Source organism: Sturnira hondurensis, unplaced genomic scaffold, assembly GCF_014824575.4.
Source record: "Sturnira hondurensis isolate 20B ecotype Veracruz unplaced genomic scaffold, ASM1482457v3 Scaffold0004136, whole genome shotgun sequence".
Taxonomy (NCBI): Eukaryota; Metazoa; Chordata; class Mammalia; order Chiroptera; family Phyllostomidae; genus Sturnira; species Sturnira hondurensis.
In genome coordinates this window covers 25020929-25038642 of record NW_028076767.1, presented here as the reverse complement: position 1 = coordinate 25038642, position 17714 = coordinate 25020929, and the positions used below count along the sequence as shown (strand labels likewise).

Below are 17714 nucleotides of genomic sequence, written 5' to 3'. Positions count from 1 at the left end.
TGAGCTCCGCTGTAGGCAGGACTGGATGAAAATTTCCCTGAAGCGAACCCCACCTCTGGTCCCATTCACTCAGTAAATATTTATTGAACATCACATTGTGCCCCAGCCCAGCTTTGGGCCAATTCCCTGCTGGGTGGCCAGGAGCACAGGCTCTGGACCCTCATGTGCCTATATTCAAATTCTGACTGGGCTCTGGGAGAATTGCAGATTCTAAGCCTCAGCTTCTCCACCTATAGGATAGGAAGACAATGGCCTTTGTCACGTGGGGTTGATATAAACATGAAATGTGATTAGGCAGAAGCTATTCCTCAGTTACATCTGCAAGGCTGTGCAAATCTACTCCCATATCAGAAGGAAAGCAATTGTGAACACACACAAATGTTAAGAGGGTGAGAAAAATCTTATTGTTATCATTGACTTGTTTTTTAATCTCTACTTTAAGAAATTTATCAAAGGGTTCTTTCTCTCCCTCTTCTTTGTCTCTCTCACTTTTGGCCATGTTCTCTCAGTCTTACTTGCATTTCTCTTCCTCCACATTACCCTCAGTCCCCCACCCTCCATATTTATTTAATGTAAATAGGGCAGGGTGCTGTACATTGTCTGCTATTGGAACTTAAAAGTCCAGAGGGTCAGTGAAAACGTCTGTGAGGAGGCAACATTTAACCTGAGACCTGGAGAACGAGCAGGGTGAGTGAGCAAATTGTGTGTGTGTGTGTGTGGAATGTTCTGGGCAGAGGAGACAGCATGTGCAAAGGTCCTGAAGTTGAGTGTGAGATGCATGAGGAGCTTCCAGCAGACCAATGTGTCTTGAGAATGGTAAGAATGCAATGGCCCATGTGACAAAAGTCAGTGAAGGACAGGCCACACGTGACAAATGAGGAGCCTCAGCCCAAACCCAGCTCCACAGAGCTCTAACTCCACACTCACTCCGTTATTCTATGCCACCTAATCAGTTCTTCTTCAGTCTTTTATGAAGTCCCCAACAAATCAAAGCTAAGGGACTCTGTGCCGCCCCACCCCCCACCCCCTGCCACAGGGTCTGTTACAAGAAAGCAGCTGTGGGCTTTGTGGAAGAAAACGGAGGCCCTTGGGGTTCTTCAGAATGAGCATTTCTAAGCCGTCACACCTTACCCTCTCCCAGCTTAACCCAGATTCAGAACTGATAATCCAAATCTAGGCCAAGGGGGCAGGGGCTTCTCCACTGAGGTCAGCTTGTCTCCATGGAACATGTGTCGATGTCCGGGGATGTCTGTGATTGTTGCGACTGGAGGGTAGTGCTACTGGCACCTGGTAGGTGGAGGTCAAGGTCGCTGCTAAATATCCTTTCACGCTGTCCGGTGCATCGTCCAATCCAAACAGTATCAAAATAGTAATAGTGCTGAGGCTGAAAACTCTGTCCTATGCAATCCTGGACCAGGGCCACTGGCTCTTGACCACTCACTGCTGGTGCGCAGAGAAGTCGGAGGCCTCGCTGTGGCCACAGGGGTTTTCTGCCCAAAGCTGCTGCTGCTCAGTGCCTGGCTGGGCTACCTAGACCCTCCGCTTGTCCCGTCTTTGAAGGGAATGTCCTTTACTGGTTTCCTCTGCATCCCCGCAGTCGGCTGTGCTTCTTGACTTTAACACCTCTGCTCCTGTTCAGAGCTCGAAGATGCCGTGCCTTTAATCTTCCTTCCCGCACTCAAGTTCTTTGTGGCTGCACGCCTCAACCCCCTTCCTCTCATCAGAGCTAAGTACTCCTTTAGCACACACCCTGTGTGATGTGGCGCAATTTGGGTATTTTTTCTCACTTGTCACTAATTGCAAACAATAAAATAAAACATCAGATTGCCACAGAGACTGCACTGCCATTGAAATCAAGTCCATTTCCATTTAAACAAATTTGAAAAACATGCTCATTGAAAACAAATATGTTCCCTGCACATGCATTCCGATGATGACATTTTTTTTTTTCGTTTTCTGGAGTGTGTTTTTTTTTTTCTTTTCTTTCCTTTTCTTTGGGAACTGTGCAGTTCTTACGAGTGTCTTTGTAACCTCTGGAGCCAGCTGGAGGCCTGATTCTGTTTCCCTGGTCACTGCCCTGGGGATGGAGTCCAGAAGAGGCAGATTTTAGGGGCTGCATCCTTCCTGGCAAGAAGGTTGAGTGAATGTGACGTCACAGATGAGCCACTCCCAGGCTCGAAACCACGGCTGTCTGTTTGCTGCAGGATAGAGGCTGAGCTTCTCCTAACGACCTCTGAGTCTCTCACCACGTGGCTCCTGTCTACCCCTTGAGCTTTTGCCTTCTTCTTCAGCCCACTAGACTTGTCCCGTTTCCCTGGGACACACTGTATCTTTGCAGAGATGACTCCCTCCACCAGAGACGTCTTTGCAGTTCACGCACGTAAGGGGAACATTTATTGTCCTGGATCCACCTCACGTGACGTCCTCTGGGAAGCCTGGCTTCCTCTTCCGGGAGGCCCCTCTCTGTATTCTCAGAGTGCCGTCCACACCTCTGTGGGAACATAGTGTGTGCTCCCTGCGTGTTTACTCATTAACCAGACAGAACCAAGGCCCTTGTGGTCCAGTCTGACATGAAGTCGCACTCAAAGAATCGCACGATCGAGGGGATGTCGGGCACTTCGAATCTTTTATTGGTGTGTCTTAAAGAATGTCAGAGAGGACCCAAATCATAATTTGCAGAAACACTTAGAATTCTCTTTCTTTCCTCCTCTGGCTTTCGACTCTTCCCTCCTACACAGTCCTCGTAATCACCTTCCTACTGCAATTCTTTGGCTCTTAATTTCTTGGTTACTCCTCTTCTCTCTCACATCCTTCTTTTCTCCTAAGTGGGTTTTCTATACATTTTCCCCAAAGGAGAGTAAAAAAAAAAAAAGTCCCAGGAAAATTACTGGTAGACTCAGAACCTCCCTGGAATAAGGGAGGAAGAGGGTCCGAAAGCTTCTCTTCAGCAGTGTGGCGGGTGGGGAGGTTGAGATACATACAGTTTCATGGGGTGCCTTCTCTGCCTCATACCCTATGCCTCTCTCCTGCTAGACCCCATGGGTCTCTCCTGCTAGAATTCAAGGCTGGACCTGCACCCCATTCATCTGGGTCTCAAGCCTCATGCGGAGGGCTTCTCACCAAATAGTTGCTCGGCGTTTGTTCCCAGAACTCCCCTCCCACAGAAAACTGGGGAGTTTTCTTCAAATTGGGCAGATTGGAAGGGCTGCGGGCTCAGCCCAGACTCTTTGGATTGCATGTGGGGCCCGTGGGACATGTGTGTGCCCCGACACTAGTTCTAGTCGTGGTCACCTGGGGCCTGCATCGCGGTGGAATTTGCTGCCTTTATAGTCAAGCCTCAGTTCTCCAGTGTCTCCCATCTCAAACAATTCTATTCTCAACCACGTTGTTCATGGGAAAAATGCCTTGGTTGTTGAACAAAACTTTGGTTCTCAACCCCCAAACCCTTCATACCGATACCTGTAAAATCAGTCACGTGTCTCCCAGGTGACATGCAAAGGAGATTCACTTTTCAAGCAAATCGCTTCTTGAATAGCCTTCCAGAAGGAAGTAAGTTGGAGAACCGAGGTTCCACTGTATGTATTTATTTTCCCACATGGCTCACACTTATTTGTTTTTATTCCCAGCCACGACTGGATAAAAATTTGTACATGTTTCTGCACTTTGAAACAGGTTTCTAATGATCTGTTTTCGATTGTTTTAATGGGAACATAGGAGCAGTTACTCAAAGTGCAGATCAACGCTTCATGTTTCCACTTGTCGCAATACTCGCGGTTTTGTAAAGCATTTGGGCGTGTGGTCTCCCCAGCTCCACACGTGGTAGCTGTTTTGGAATTTCTGCCAACCGCGTGGCCGGTGTTGGGAAAGCTGAGAAAGGGTGTCTGGAGCTTGTGCAGCTGCTGTTTGGGTGGGTGGGTTCTGGAGTGTGCCCTGGTACCCCCTGGATGAGGAATGAAGGTGGGGTTCAGCTTAGGTAGAGGCTGTCCAACAGACCAAGGAATGGTGTCCAAGGGGGTGGCCTGGGGACTCATTCATTCATTCATTCATTCACTAACTGATTCTTGCACATCTGCTCTGTGTCTGAAAGCTCAGATCAGACTCTCTTGCAGTGACTATCTAAGCCCAGAAACAAGTACTGGCCAACTTGAGTCCTCATGGGAATCGGGTGGTGCGTAGAAAGGATGGTATATGGCCAGAATGGAGTTCTGAGGCCTGGACTCACGACTGGAGTGAGGGGAGATCCCTGGATCTTCCTCTTTATCCCAAGGAGAGAGGAATACTCCATGTCCCCAGACAGAGTTTTAGGATGTGTGCTGGATTTCATGGTGGTCTGGCATGTCCATGGGAGGAATATGCTTATCTGCTCCATTGAATTGGACTTTGCCATCTGTTTAGGCTCAGATGCATGAAGGGTGGAGTACACTTCTTGGTTACTTGACTTTGGGCTTGGCTAAATGGCTTGCTCGGGTCAGTGGAATGTCAGCACAATGCAGGCTCTGCCTGGAGCCCAGTGCAGGCAACTGCACCCTAGAGCAACCAGATCCCAGATGCACTGCAGACCCATAGGTGAACTATAAATGGTCATTACAGGGGTGGGCAAAGTAGGTTAGTTACTAGCCATCATTAACTGCAAAATAAATTGTAAGTAAGGATGAAAAAATATATAAATTAATACTAATAAATAAATAAATAATATAAGAATATACTTTTGTTTCACATACTGTAAACCTACTTTTGTTCACCCTTGTATAGTCTGCTCTGAGAGTTTCAGGGTGTTTGTTACACAGCACTAGCTTGCTAATACAAGAGTCTGGCAAGTACAACAAGCAATTTGAAAGGCTATGTAGAAAAGCTGCACAATGATTTTAAACCCATGCTTCTTTGATAGACACACAAGTCTCCTACTCCCCGTCTTCTAGCTCAGAGATGATGAGACATCCTTGAGGGACTATGCCCTCTTCTTCCTTATGAGTGTTACTGTCTTTGGAACATCTTCATTGGCCGGAACATCAAGCTTTACTTATAGTTTGTGTTATGAAAGGAATACATGGGATTTTTAATTTCCAGCAGACCAAATCGTATTAGGAGATTGAGGATACTTCCCAAACTGGGCACGTCTCCTGACATAAATTCCTCGAAGGTGGGTGACTCCAGGGATGGGCTGGCAGGCAGCTCTACAGGTGACCATGCAGGCTCAGATATTTGTGCTTAGCCTATGGCCTCTACCTCTTCCATCTGGGGTCTGTGCACTCAGGGTTAGGGTCCAAGAACAAGGTTTGGCCTGATATTTGGAGTCAAATAGGGGCCCAGTATCCCAGGGGGCCCAGTATCCCAGGGGGTAGACTCACCCCCAAAGAACTCAAGGCCACACTTGACCATGGTACCTCCTATTTGGGCTTCCTCTGTGAGAAGCCTCTCTACCTGCCCAGGACCCACCACGGTGAGAATCTCTGTGTCTTTTATATACACTGAGCTCATTGCAGAAACCCCAGAAGCCTGAGCATGACCCCAGAGGTATAGGCGGAGTCCTTTCTCCCATAGTTCAGAAGGGACCATGCTCTTCTGGTCCCACAGGATCAAATACACTCAAATTTCTGAGGTTGGTTTCCTCCAGGAAGCCTTCCCTGACCTGCCTGATGGAACATATCTCTCCATTCTATATTTCTGCAGTAGCTCTCAATCTTAGCACTTGTTTGGAGAATTATTCAGTATAAATATAACATATAATTACAGTATATCATAGAATTGAATTATGTAATCTGGCTCATTTCCCCTACCATGTTGCTCCCTGAAGATTGGGGCTGGATTTCTTTCCTTCCTATTTTATTCTCAGTACCTGACATAAAGTTTGCATACAAAAGATGATCAGTATTTGATGAGTTAGTAAATTAATGTTCAGCTATATATCTTATCAATTTTATCCTCACTGACAAGTTCTCAGGATGAGCAGCAAGGGACAATGATGACACCCACAGCCACAACAAGTGCTATTTCCTGAGCCCTTACTGTGGCCTGAGCACCGAGCAAAGCCCTTTTCATGCACTTGCTCATTGAGTATTAGCAACAGCCCCAGGACTTAGGTTCTCTCACGCCTGTTATAGAGATGAAGGAATTGAGGCTGAGAGAGTTCAGTCACTTACTCAAAGCCACAGGGCCAGGATTTGGGGAAGCCAGGCTGAGAACACTTGAACTTTGTATCCGTTTTCTGTTGCTGCCGTAATGCGTCACCTAGTGGCTTAAAACAACACATATTCCTTAGTCTATAGCTCTGGAGTCCTGAGTGAATTTGTCTGGGCTAATATCAGAGGGTAACAGGGCTGCAGGAGGATCTGGGGGAGAATTCGTTTCTTTGCCTTCTCCAGCTTTCCGAGGCTTCCCACACGCCTTGGCTTGTGGCCCCACCTCTGTTTTTAAAGCCAACAGTATTACCTCTTCAAGTCTGTCTCTGACCCTTCCGCCTCCCTCTTATAAGGACCTTGTGCTTGCACTGGGCCCACCTGGGTAATGCAGGATAATCTCCCCTTCTCTACATCCTTAATGGTATCTGCAAAGGCCTCTTAGTCATGCAAAATTTCTGGGATTGGAAGGTAGACATCTTGAGGCGGGGGGAGTCTGCTGACTCAAGTCTCTGTGGTGCGACTTTCCTTTTGAATTCTTCTTCGATGAGGGCCTCAGACAAATCCCAAAGGGCCCTTCCTCTGTCTGGGTTCATAAGACTTAAATCTCAGACAGGAAGTCTTTGTACCTCCAGCTAGGATGGACCAGAGGTCACAGAGCAGCCCTCACCTCTTTCTTGGGATGATGGGCAGGGGTGGCAGAAACTCAGAGGTAGCAAGACCCCTTTCATCGGCACCAGCCCAGCACTGAGGCCCCAGCCCTGGGGCAACGGGTTCATCTTTGGGCCAAGCTGATCTTCAAGGTAACATTTGATAGCTGCTGGCTGGCCCCGCTGGGCTGTAAGTCTTCAAGTGGAATTTGGGACAATTAAAATGACAGTGTGTTTCCCGCGATGAGGCGTCTCCAGCGTTGTGGGTAGCTGAGCGGCTGGGTCCCTTGATCCATCATCAGAGGTGGCCAATGCCAGCCTCCAAGCTCATGGCTGATCGTCTGCACAGAATGAATTAACATGGCAGATATAATTTACCTGGGTCAGTGTGCTCCCCCCTGCAGATCTGTCTCCGTTCAAGCTCGGGGAAGGCTATCTGCAGCCACCTGCTTGCCCAGCCTAGGGGACCTCGTCTGGGCCTGTCTGATCCACACTGCCACCCCCCACCCTGCAGCTTCTGCTTCTGGCTGAGAGGCACTCCCTCCAGTCTAATCACCAGGGGGAGGGGAACACAATCAACTTGCGAGTAAAATTCTAAAGTCCTTTGGAAAATGCAATCGGAACATAATCCTGCCTCTTAACATTTCCTAGTTAATTATCATCGACTGTATTTTTGGCACCAGGGCTGAGCTGGTGGGAGGGGGGGGGGTTGGCATCTTCATCACAATACCAGTTTTAGGAGTCGTTTATCTTGTCTTTTAGACTAATTATCCCAAACTCGCCACTAGGCTGTCACACTTACATGCTCCAATAAATGTAGTTTTAAATCAGCCGCAGACTTGGCGGCAGGGGTAGCCGTGTCCCCGACTCGTGTCTAACTAGGGCCATCCATCTGCAATCATGGTGCTGAGGGGAGGTGGCACCGTTCGGGCCTCTGTGAAGGATCACACTTATTTATATGCAAATACGTTTGACAAATCAATAATGTATGATTTAACTGTATGCGGGCTGGAAGTCCCAGGTCGGGGTTCCACCAAGGGTCTGTTTTGGCCGCAGCCAAAAGCTCTTCCCCCCTGCCACCAAGTTGCAAGGTTTTGAAGTTCAAGGTTTCTTTGTTCAGATCAAGAGCCCTGCCTGTGTGAGGGTCTTCAACCTTATCTCAGGCTCTGCCCTAATTAGGACTTTGTTCCTTTCTTAAACTCACACATTATTAATTCATGAAATATTTATTGAGCATCTACTATCACATCTAAACCTCTCTCTATCTCTATCTATCTACATCTCTAGAGAAAAGGCCCTTGTGTAGCCTTTCCTCTGTCCCAGCACTTGTCTGGAGTGCTTTGCATATACTATAATTTAATCCTCCTAATGAGCTAGATGCTTTTATTGGCCCCATATTACAGAAGGAAAAACCGAGGCACTGGTCTAGAGTGTACCAGTTCTGGAAGTCAAATCCAGGCAATCTGGCCCAGCTCCCCACTTTTATCTGTGAGGCTTTGTTGTCAAGTTCGGTGCTGGCATGGGGGCCACAGAGGGAAACAAGGCAGACTGTCCCTGACCTCATGGGGCTTTCGTTTTGGTGGGTACACAAAGAGCAAAATCGAAATATCAAATAATGCAAAACAGCAACAAAGCCCACAAAATGTATGACTAACTAGAAGTTCATAAGTTATGGTAATTACTATAAAGGAAAATGACAGAATGAGGAGAAGAATGGAATCAGTAGCTCACCTAGCTACTTTGGAGTGTCAGTCCAAATGGAGGGTGTTGGTCTGGCTTTGCCTACTCCTGGGGACTTCTAATCTGGTGGGGGAGCCTGGTAGTAAGACTCTTAGGAACAAAGTATTAGGTAGTGTTGAAAAATTGGAGAGGACATTGCAGAATGGGTAGAGGTGGGGGTGACTAGGTCCCAGAGAGAAGGCCTTTGGCACAGGTGAAGGCCTCTTTCATTTCACAAGAATTTACGGAGTAGATACTGTGTGACAGATACTTTATCTCAATCAACATCCACAACCACCTTATGAAGCACGTGTTACAATTACCCCTACTTTACAGATGAGAAAACTGAGGCCCACTGAGGATAAGTGACTTGCTCAGGATCATATATCCAGCAAGTGAGTTGGGGGGTGGGGCTGGCATGTGAGACAGAACCTCTAAGCAGTTCTCCAGTTCTAACCCTACCTCTGAATGAACTCTAACCCTAAACTGAGTCCTCTGGCACAGGCTACATCCCAGGGCTGACTCAGGGTTCCCTCCCCATGTCTCCAGAAAACCTTTTCAAACCCACCCAGACTCACCCACCATTGCTTGAATGCAGCGGGGTTGGAACCCACCTCACCCATGGGGAAGTCTCAAACCCTTCCAAATCTCCTCAGGCCCTCAGGGTCGTGGCAGCGTTCAATGCCCTCTCTGAGCTCCAGCCTGACCAAACTGGGTGTTTTAGTTCCCTGGGGTCCCTGTGCCTGTGGCTCTGGGCAATTGCACAGGCTGTTCCCTCTGCGGAGTGTTCTTTTTCCCTTTTTGAGGAGAGACCTTCGTCTTTTCAGTCTGTCCTCACACGTCATTTCCCCTAGGAAGGCTTACTGGGTTCCCTCATACCAGACTAGCTGTCCCTGTTTATGCGTCCACTTGCCGCAAGGGGTAACTGTCCTCCAAGGTGGCCTCCATGGATCCTGGCCTCTTGGTATCCACACCTTTGGGCCGTGCCCTCCGGCACGGTGTCAGGCTTTATCAGTGTGACCAATAGAACACAGGGGAACAATGGTTTGCCACTGGGAGGATGAGCCACAAAAGACATGGTCACTTTTGTCTTGCCCTCTTGGGTCACTCCCCCTGGGGCAAGCCAGCTGCCCTGTGGTGTGGGCGCCCAACAAGCCTGAGGGCGAGGTCATCGTGGTGAGGGACCCAGGCTTCCTGCCAACCGCCAGCACCGCCTCTCCACACCCCTGAGGGCGTCGCTTTGAACCGGATCCTTGAGCCCAAGTCGATTCTTCAGAGGACAGCAGCTCCGGCCCACACCTGGTCTGCAACCACGTGAGAAACTGTGAACAAAAAATACCCAGCCAAACCACTTCCTGACCCCCCCCCCCGAAACTGCTGTTGAAGCGAAGCGACTATGGTTTCCGGGGTAATTTGTTAAGCAGTCACAGACCGCTAATGTATCGGATCAGTATGATTTCCCAGTTGTTTCCCACCTTTTGCGCCTGACTATGATGAGCTCCAGGAGGACAGAGACTGTGTCGTTTTCACAATCGCATCTTCAGCACTGGGTGAGGCGCCCGGAGGAGCTTGGTGTGTGGTACAGAATTGGAAGAGAATTGGTCGGTGAATGGCTCCGGGGGTGGGAGTTCCCAGGAGCATCTCAGAGTGAGAAGGGCCTGGCTGGGCCTCCTGATAAGCCTCCCAGAATATTTTCAGGATGGGTGAAGGCCTCCCTGGGTGGACCAGGCCATTGCCCATCCTCTGAGCACTTCTGTTCCTGAGCACGTGTCTTGGGAAGTCTGTGGGATGGCTCGGACAAACTCCCTTCTCTGTGGAAGTTACCAGGAGCCAGAAGGTAGGGGCGGGAAGCAGGTATTTTTCTGACGTGAAAAAGCAGCGGCGGGCTGTGTCCAGATGATAGGGGACTCATCAATTCCAGTTAGTGGCTCCCCTCCTGGCTTAGGAGATTGTTCTTGCCTCGTCTCCCAGACTATTAATGCCAGTTCTTCGGAGCACACGTGGCCAGGCCTAGCTCTGGGCTGGGGACATTTGCATCCTGCGGGGCTCACAGCCATGAAATATTCAGTGCCAGTGACTTCCCCTCTCATATTTCTTCATATTCAGAGTGGCCACTCAATTGATATGTAAATAAAGCACACCAGCACCGAGTCTGTCCCCAACTGCATTATTTAAGCCGCAAACCGATGCATCATTTGTCATGGGGCCCATTGGCGGGACCCTGCTGGGCGCCGGGCAATAAAGCCCACAAGAGCCTCATCAGAAGCAGCGGGTGGCCCTAGTGGAAGTTCATTTATGCATGAAATATTCAGCCAGCAACAGTGCCAGCCTTAAACATCAGTAATTGGGGGGTTTCTATTGCTCCTAACTAGTGCCTCTAAATTATTGCAAAAGACTGGCCAATTTTCAAATTACATATATTTGTCATGCTCTTGTACCTTTCGTGAACTAACTGGAATGGCCCCTGGGCTGTGGCGGCTCGCACACTCACTGCATGAGGAGCCGTGCCCGGTGGAGCTGGACTCCTCTGCAGAGTAGGACTGAGTGAAGGCCCCACTGGCCCAGCAAGCCCTGTGCGGCCCGGCTGCCTCACTCTCCTGACTGTGGGTAGTACCCCTCACTCTGGTCCCCTAGTGGGGCCTGCTTCACACCTAGGCCAGGCGCCTGAGGCCCTGAAGAGTTGGGTCCCATGTCTGTCCTTGTGGGGACTTGCCTAGTTCTGTGAGGTCCATCTCTCGTTCAACATCTCGTTCCGCAGAGCGTCTTCTCTGTTCCAGGCCCCGTCTGAGATGCTGGGGATACAATAATGAGCTAAAGCAAGGCTTCGCAACCTCTGGGCCTGCTAGGAACCAGGCTGCACCGCAGGAGGTGAGTGGTGGGCGACAGCTTTGCTCCCATTACCCCCTGAGCTCTGCCTCCTGTCCCTTGCCCCCCATCCACGAAAGGTTGTCTTCCACGAAACCGGTCCCTGGTGCCAAAAATGCTGGGAACCACTGAGCTAAAAGTACGGGTTGTCCCAGCTTTTAAGGAGCTCACAGTTTAGTGGCTCACAATATCTTTAGGTTATTGAAGATCACTGAGCACTGCTTTATGTTACCCCACCCCAAAGGTGGACCCTGAGGTGAGACTGTGAATGCAGATTATTTACTTGGGCAGTGATCCCAGCAGATAGTGGTGGGAGAGGGGAGGTGACGCAGGGAAGAGAAGGTGGCTGATGAGTGCGGCAGCAGGGGCTGAGTCCCAATGGGGACCTCTAAGAGCCAGCATAGAGTACACCTCACAGTTATTCCACCCAAGGGGAGGGGGCTCCCGGCAGTGCTCCTGCCCCCGGTGTGGGAAGGCTGCAGATAAAGCCGTGCCCTTGGCCTCCTCCCCAGGGTCACTACCGGCAACTGGTGGCATCTTGCAGCCATCTGTAAGGGAGTTTCTCATCTTTGTCTCCCCGAATTCTGGCACAGCTCCTGTGCGTGCGGGAGTAGAAAGTGAGCGGGTTCCTTGGGGAGGAGGGCGCAGCCCACCCTCCCCAGAGGCTACTGACCTTCTGACAAGGTGGGCTTGCTCCTTGGTTGAAGAGCTACCCACACTTAGCGAAAGGTAGAAAGAAGGAAGGGCTGCTAATCATCTTACAATTATTTCTGAATCATTCTTAATGATCTCAAGTATGCCTTTTCACCCAGCTGGCACCTCTCAGCCTGCAGGCCTCAGTAAAGTATCACCTCCTCAGAGAAGCCTTCCCTGACTACATATCCATCCAGGTAGCGCGCCACCCACATTCTTTGACACAGTCTGCCGCTGTTTCATCCAGGGCACTTACCGCAGCCTGTAAGGATCTCCCTACTGACCTGCTTGCTTGTTCGCTGTCAGTCTCCCTCCACCGATGGGTAAGTTCCAGGAGGGATTGGCTGCATCTTCTCCATTCCTTCACTCCTCGGCTCCCAGGAACAAGTCCAGCATCTGGCTCACAGAGGGTCCTCAGTAAATGCTGTTGAGCTACAGAACAAGTCGATGAAGGCTGTGGGATAAGGATTATAATTCCTCCTGCCATAGGTGGGGACAATGAGGCCAAGAGAAATCTGATGGAATCATCCAAGTCAGGGCTGGAACCCAGGTCTTGACCCCCACAGCCCTCCGGCAATAGGGGGCCCCCTCTCTAAACTTGGCGTTCCCCAAGTTTTCAGTATCCCCTTGAACCATACTTGGGGGGCATGGGGCAGTCAGCAAAGGGTAGTTGAAATTCCATTTCCTGGTGACCAGGCCTGGCAGGCCACAGTTCTGTTTCCTGCCACGACAGGGACGTGGGTCAGGCATTGATGCACAAGGCTGAGATGCCAAAGGAATTTAAGATCCCGAGGAGAAAAAAAAAATCCAAATATTCAGGCAACCCCTCAGGACCAGACCCTTTTCTGGTAAGCTCCTCAGAGCATTTCTGTGCTAGTAGTAATGATTTCTTTGTAATGGGCTAAGCTTTTTGGGGGTTTTATTTTTATTGTATTTATTTAAATCCTCTCCGAGGACATGTTTCATTGCTTTTTTTTTGGAGAGAGAGGAATGAATGGGGGTTTAGGGGGAGAGAGACCGACATCGGTGTGAGAGAGCAACATGGACTGATTGCCTTCTCACACATGTCGGATGGGGGATTGAAACCGAAACCTGGGGATGTGCCCCGACCAGAGGTCGAACCTGCAACTTTTCCGTCTAAGAGATGATGCTCCAACCACCTGAGTGGCCAGGGATGGGCTTTTTGCTTTTATCCTTCTTTTAAGAACCAAGGCATCGCTTCTCAGCCTTTTGGCTAAGATCAAGTATAGTATCTTGATCTTGGTTTTTATCAGTTTAAAAACCAAGGCAGATAAACCTCCATGGAAATTGGGTGATTTTTTGAAAAATGGAAAAGTTTTTGAAATGATCTCAGGTTTACAGGAAAGTTAGAAAAAGTATTCAAATAATTGCTGTATACACTTTACCCAGATTCCCTCGAAGCTACTGTCTCATCACATTCACTTTATTGTGTGTGTGTACAGATAACTTTTTCTTTCTGAGCCATCTGCCTGTTGGTTGTGGACACAAATGTCCCTTTGCTTTTATTATATCAGTGCGTATTTCCTACAAGCCAGGAAATTCTCATATAACCGTAATTGTGGTAGAATTTTCAAAATCAGATAACTAGCATTCATACAGTAGTATCATCTAATTTACAAACCTTACTCTTCCCATCCCTCATTTCGGGGTTTACTTCCCTGGTAAGCTACTTGCATCTAAGGTCTTGCCTTAAATTCTGCTTTTGGGGGAATTGAAACAAAGGCAGCAGCTCATCAGGGCTTTGCAAATGTCTGGTAAGTCCCTCATTTCTTCAGCCCAGCTTCCAGCCCCAGGCTCACTGACTCTGCCCCTCAGACCCCTTTCCCTTCTAATTGTCATCTTCTGGGTGTAGTCCGAGGCGGGTGCCACACCTCAGGTAGGACTGACCCTTGAATCTCCCTGGTGGGCCCTGGACTTCACCTCTCCACTCTAACCTTGAAATCACTACCCCAGCTCAGGCCTCATCTCCTCCCAAAATGACTATTAAAAGTGTCCTAAACTGCCTCCTGTTCTGAATCTTCTTCCTTTGATCTGTTTTGCACAAGTGCTTCCCAACATACAATTCTACTTCTATGTTTCTCATCTGATGAAAGCGCCTTTCCACCTACAGGATGAAGCCTCATTCCACAGCCTGGCACGTGAGTCTCTGGCAGACTTCTGCAGCCTCCCCCTGTTGGCTTTGCGTCTTCCAGGGTTCCTAAGTGCCTGCAGCTGGGAACAGGGTTCCCAAGTCCCAAACACACCAGCCTGCCTCCTGTTCCAGGCCTTTCCATCTGCCAGTCTCTCTGCCAGGAAAGTGTATCTATCCCAGTGGGTGCAAAAAAAAAATTTGCTATTTACCTTTAAGTATCGTCTCAAGGGTCACAGCTCTTGGGAGCCCCTGGCCATGTCTTCCCTTGCTTATTTCTAAGCATAACATTTACTGCCCAGAACTGAAACTGCTTCTGCATTTATCTAGACTGGAGCTCTTTAAAGGTAGCAGGCCTGGTCTTGTTTACACAGCATCATCCCTCAAGCTTAGCACCGCGATTGGCTCAGATGACCACCTGGCACAGGTTTGCAGGACGAATTAGAATGACAGTCTTTTTGATCCAGCTCAGAGATCTGGACTCCTTTCATTTGAACCCGCCTACCTAAGTGTTACACTCATTGGTTTACTAGGAAGAGGTCTGGGGGTTGGAGGAGCCACATAGAGAGAAGGGAAAACTCAGTCACAGTGGCTGAATTTGGACAGAACCTTTGGTTGTCATTTTCTTCCCCCCCCCCCCCCCCCCCCGTTTCTCCAATCTTCACATTTGCTTCCTTCCCACCTGTTCCGGCCCCAACCATGGATGCCTCCTTCTCCCCGATTCCCGAGCTTCCCAAACAAACTCCCCATTAACGCTTGTCTAATGCAAATGTTGAATGGCCTGTGTGGATGCTATTAAAATAATGAATGCAGAAGGGGATAGAGGAACAAGGCTGGGAATCGATCTTGGACCCCTGATGAGATCATTAAGAACTGGGGGAAGGGGTGGAAGCGTCACTCGCACAGGTTGAGATCCCACCAGTGCCTCTTCCCCTCCATCAACTCCTTCCCCCCGTCCCATCTCCCCTTTGATTTATGAGTGGGCCACCTCTCCCTCCCCCAACCATTACCCTCGGCGCAGCACTAACTCACCACGGAAAATCTATTTGAGTCAAGTGGAATTTTTATCTTTGCCTGGGAATGAATGCATTTCGTACAAGAGATTTTAATCATGCTTTCCTTATGGCAAGAGTTATGGCATAAAAACTATCTGCTCCAAAGACTCAGTCAGATGTCGCCTAGAGGATGATGGACCTTGGTTCCCTGACAGGGGACACGTGGCAAGGAGTCTAGACCAGCTGCACCTGAGGACTAGATACTGAGGAGGGAAGAGGAGGCTGCCCGGAGTGGGTTTCGGCTGGGTGGTGGGGAGCTCCTTACACTCTTCAAAGCAGTCGCCTCTGATTATTGTCGATACATTCTTCTTGGAATCAAGTTCTCCCGTTCTTATAAAAATAAAGATGGAAATTCTGATTATTTCATTCAGTTAAAAAGAGACGGAGGAGGTAGCGTGATGTGGGGAGAAGGACCACAACTGTGTAGGCCCGAATTTCATCTGTACCATTTTCTAGCATTGCGGGGGCGGGTATTCCCTGAGCTGCAGGGAAGTGGTAATGACCTAGGTTACTATCTCCTTGCTGTGTTATGAGGATCAAGTGAAAAAATACGCATGAAACTGCATAGCTCCTGTCTGGCACAGAGTAAGTCCTCCATAAAGTCTAGTCTTCCTTTACTTTATCATTTTCTTTCTCATTTGCTGCTGAAGATAGGTCCTTTTTTTTACTTTAAATATTTTTTTAATTTCTCAATTACAGTTGACATACAATATTATATTAGTTTCAGGTGTACAACCCAAGGATGAGACATTATATAACTTACAAAGGGTAGATCAGTTTTTAATGTCACTTTATAGCAGCCAGGCACACGGTGGGCATTGTGTAAGTATATGTTGAGCGAAAGAATCACTTACTTCTTGGGTCACTGACAAACTCAGCTACTTCTTTGGCTTCTGGAGATAAAAGTCCTGCCAACCAGACTACTTTCCAAGTGGGCCATGGATTTGTCATCGTTTCCTCCGCAGCTGACCACAGCCATTCTCCATTACGCCGCCTTATTTACATTTCTTTTATTATCTGATATTTTCTTTCATAATCACTTGTTCACTCACTGCCTGCCTCTTCCACTGAATTAGAAGCTTCAGGATGGCCTGTGTCTTTCTCATATGCTGTTGTATCCCTAGGGCTTGGCGTGTAGTGGGTACTTAATACAATTTTTGTTGAATATATTCATAAATAAGTGAATAAATAGAATAAATAAGATGGTTGTTTTCTATGTTGATCCCTGCTTGGTGGTACACGTGGCAGGAGAGGTATATTGTGGTACATTGTGTCCATCTCTTTGCAGAATAACGTGTACAGAGGACTTAAGACTATAGCCAAAGAGCGTGGGAAGCAGGGCGGCTGCGGGGGGCACGAGTGGAAAGAGGTGCCCTATGCTCTCAAATAAGATCGCCAAACATTGCAAAAAACCTGCTCTTCTCTCCTTTGATCTGGGGCAAAAAGAGGGTGGTTTGGTTTGTGAAGACCAGCTTCTTAGCGGGAGTGGGGGCAAGGTAGGAGCAGGTGCCGCAGAGGCCTTCCCGAGAGGGGCGCCCTCCCCACCAGCTCTGGGGGGATGAGAAGGAAGGAGCGCTCTTCTCCCACCTGCCCCTGGTCGATGGCTGAAGGGGAGGAAGCATGTGTTGCTTGAGTCCCCCTCCCTGCACTGCCAAGAGCTGGTGGGAGGGGTGGCTACCGAGGCTAAGGCGAGAAGGGACAGGGAGCCCTCTCACAGATGGGTGCAACTTCCGGAATCACAAACGCTGGGGTCAGAGACTCTCCTTGGCTCACAGGGGTTCAGGTCCTCAGGGCTGATGGGCTCAAGGGTGAAGCATCGGCTGTTCTGACTCAATCTTTGTGCTTTGATTTGCTGTGGAAGACAGCCCTGGCCCACCTGTTAGGGGAGTGGGAGGAAAGGGCCGCAGGGGGAGCGATGGGCTGCCTGTGTTTATCCATCCGTTCCGCCGCTGGATCAATGCATTCACCCGATGAACTTTGTCTGAGTCCCTCCATAGCGCCAGGTACTGCGTCAGGCCCAGGAATTCAGGACTGTAAAAGGCAGACATGGTGTTTTTACATTATGAAGCTTATAGTCTAAGGAAGAAAAACACTTATAAGGTCAATACACAGATCAGTAAATAATCATAACTGTGACCTGGTAGGAAGGGGCATTTTGGACATGTATCATTACTATATTGTCACAAAATTTTGTGTAACAAACCATCTCATACATGGTATCCTAAAACAATGAGTATTTATCTAGCTCCAGAGTCTTCAGAAACAGCCCTTTAAGGCTGGTCCCGGCTTGGTCACTCATGTGCATGGTGGTTGGCTGTGGGTTGGCTGACCTGGGCGGCTTCTGTTGAGATGGCTGGGGTGGTTCATTGCTGTTTATGTATCTCCTCTCCAGCCGGGGCACATTCCCACGATGAAGGTAGGTGAGTAAGAGGATAAATGAAAATACACAATGCCTCTTGAGGCGTAG

At 48.9% G+C, this 17714-nt stretch overlaps 1 non-coding gene across 1 annotated transcript; it reads left to right on the top strand.

Annotated features, from left to right (window-relative positions):
* The first annotated feature begins 13257 nt into the window (after window positions 1-13257).
* Window positions 13258-13449, top strand: LOC118986091 (U2 spliceosomal RNA). Its single transcript, XR_005066306.1, has one exon. It is a non-coding gene; the product is annotated as a U2 spliceosomal RNA (small nuclear RNA).
* Window positions 13450-17714: the final 4265 nt, after the last annotated feature.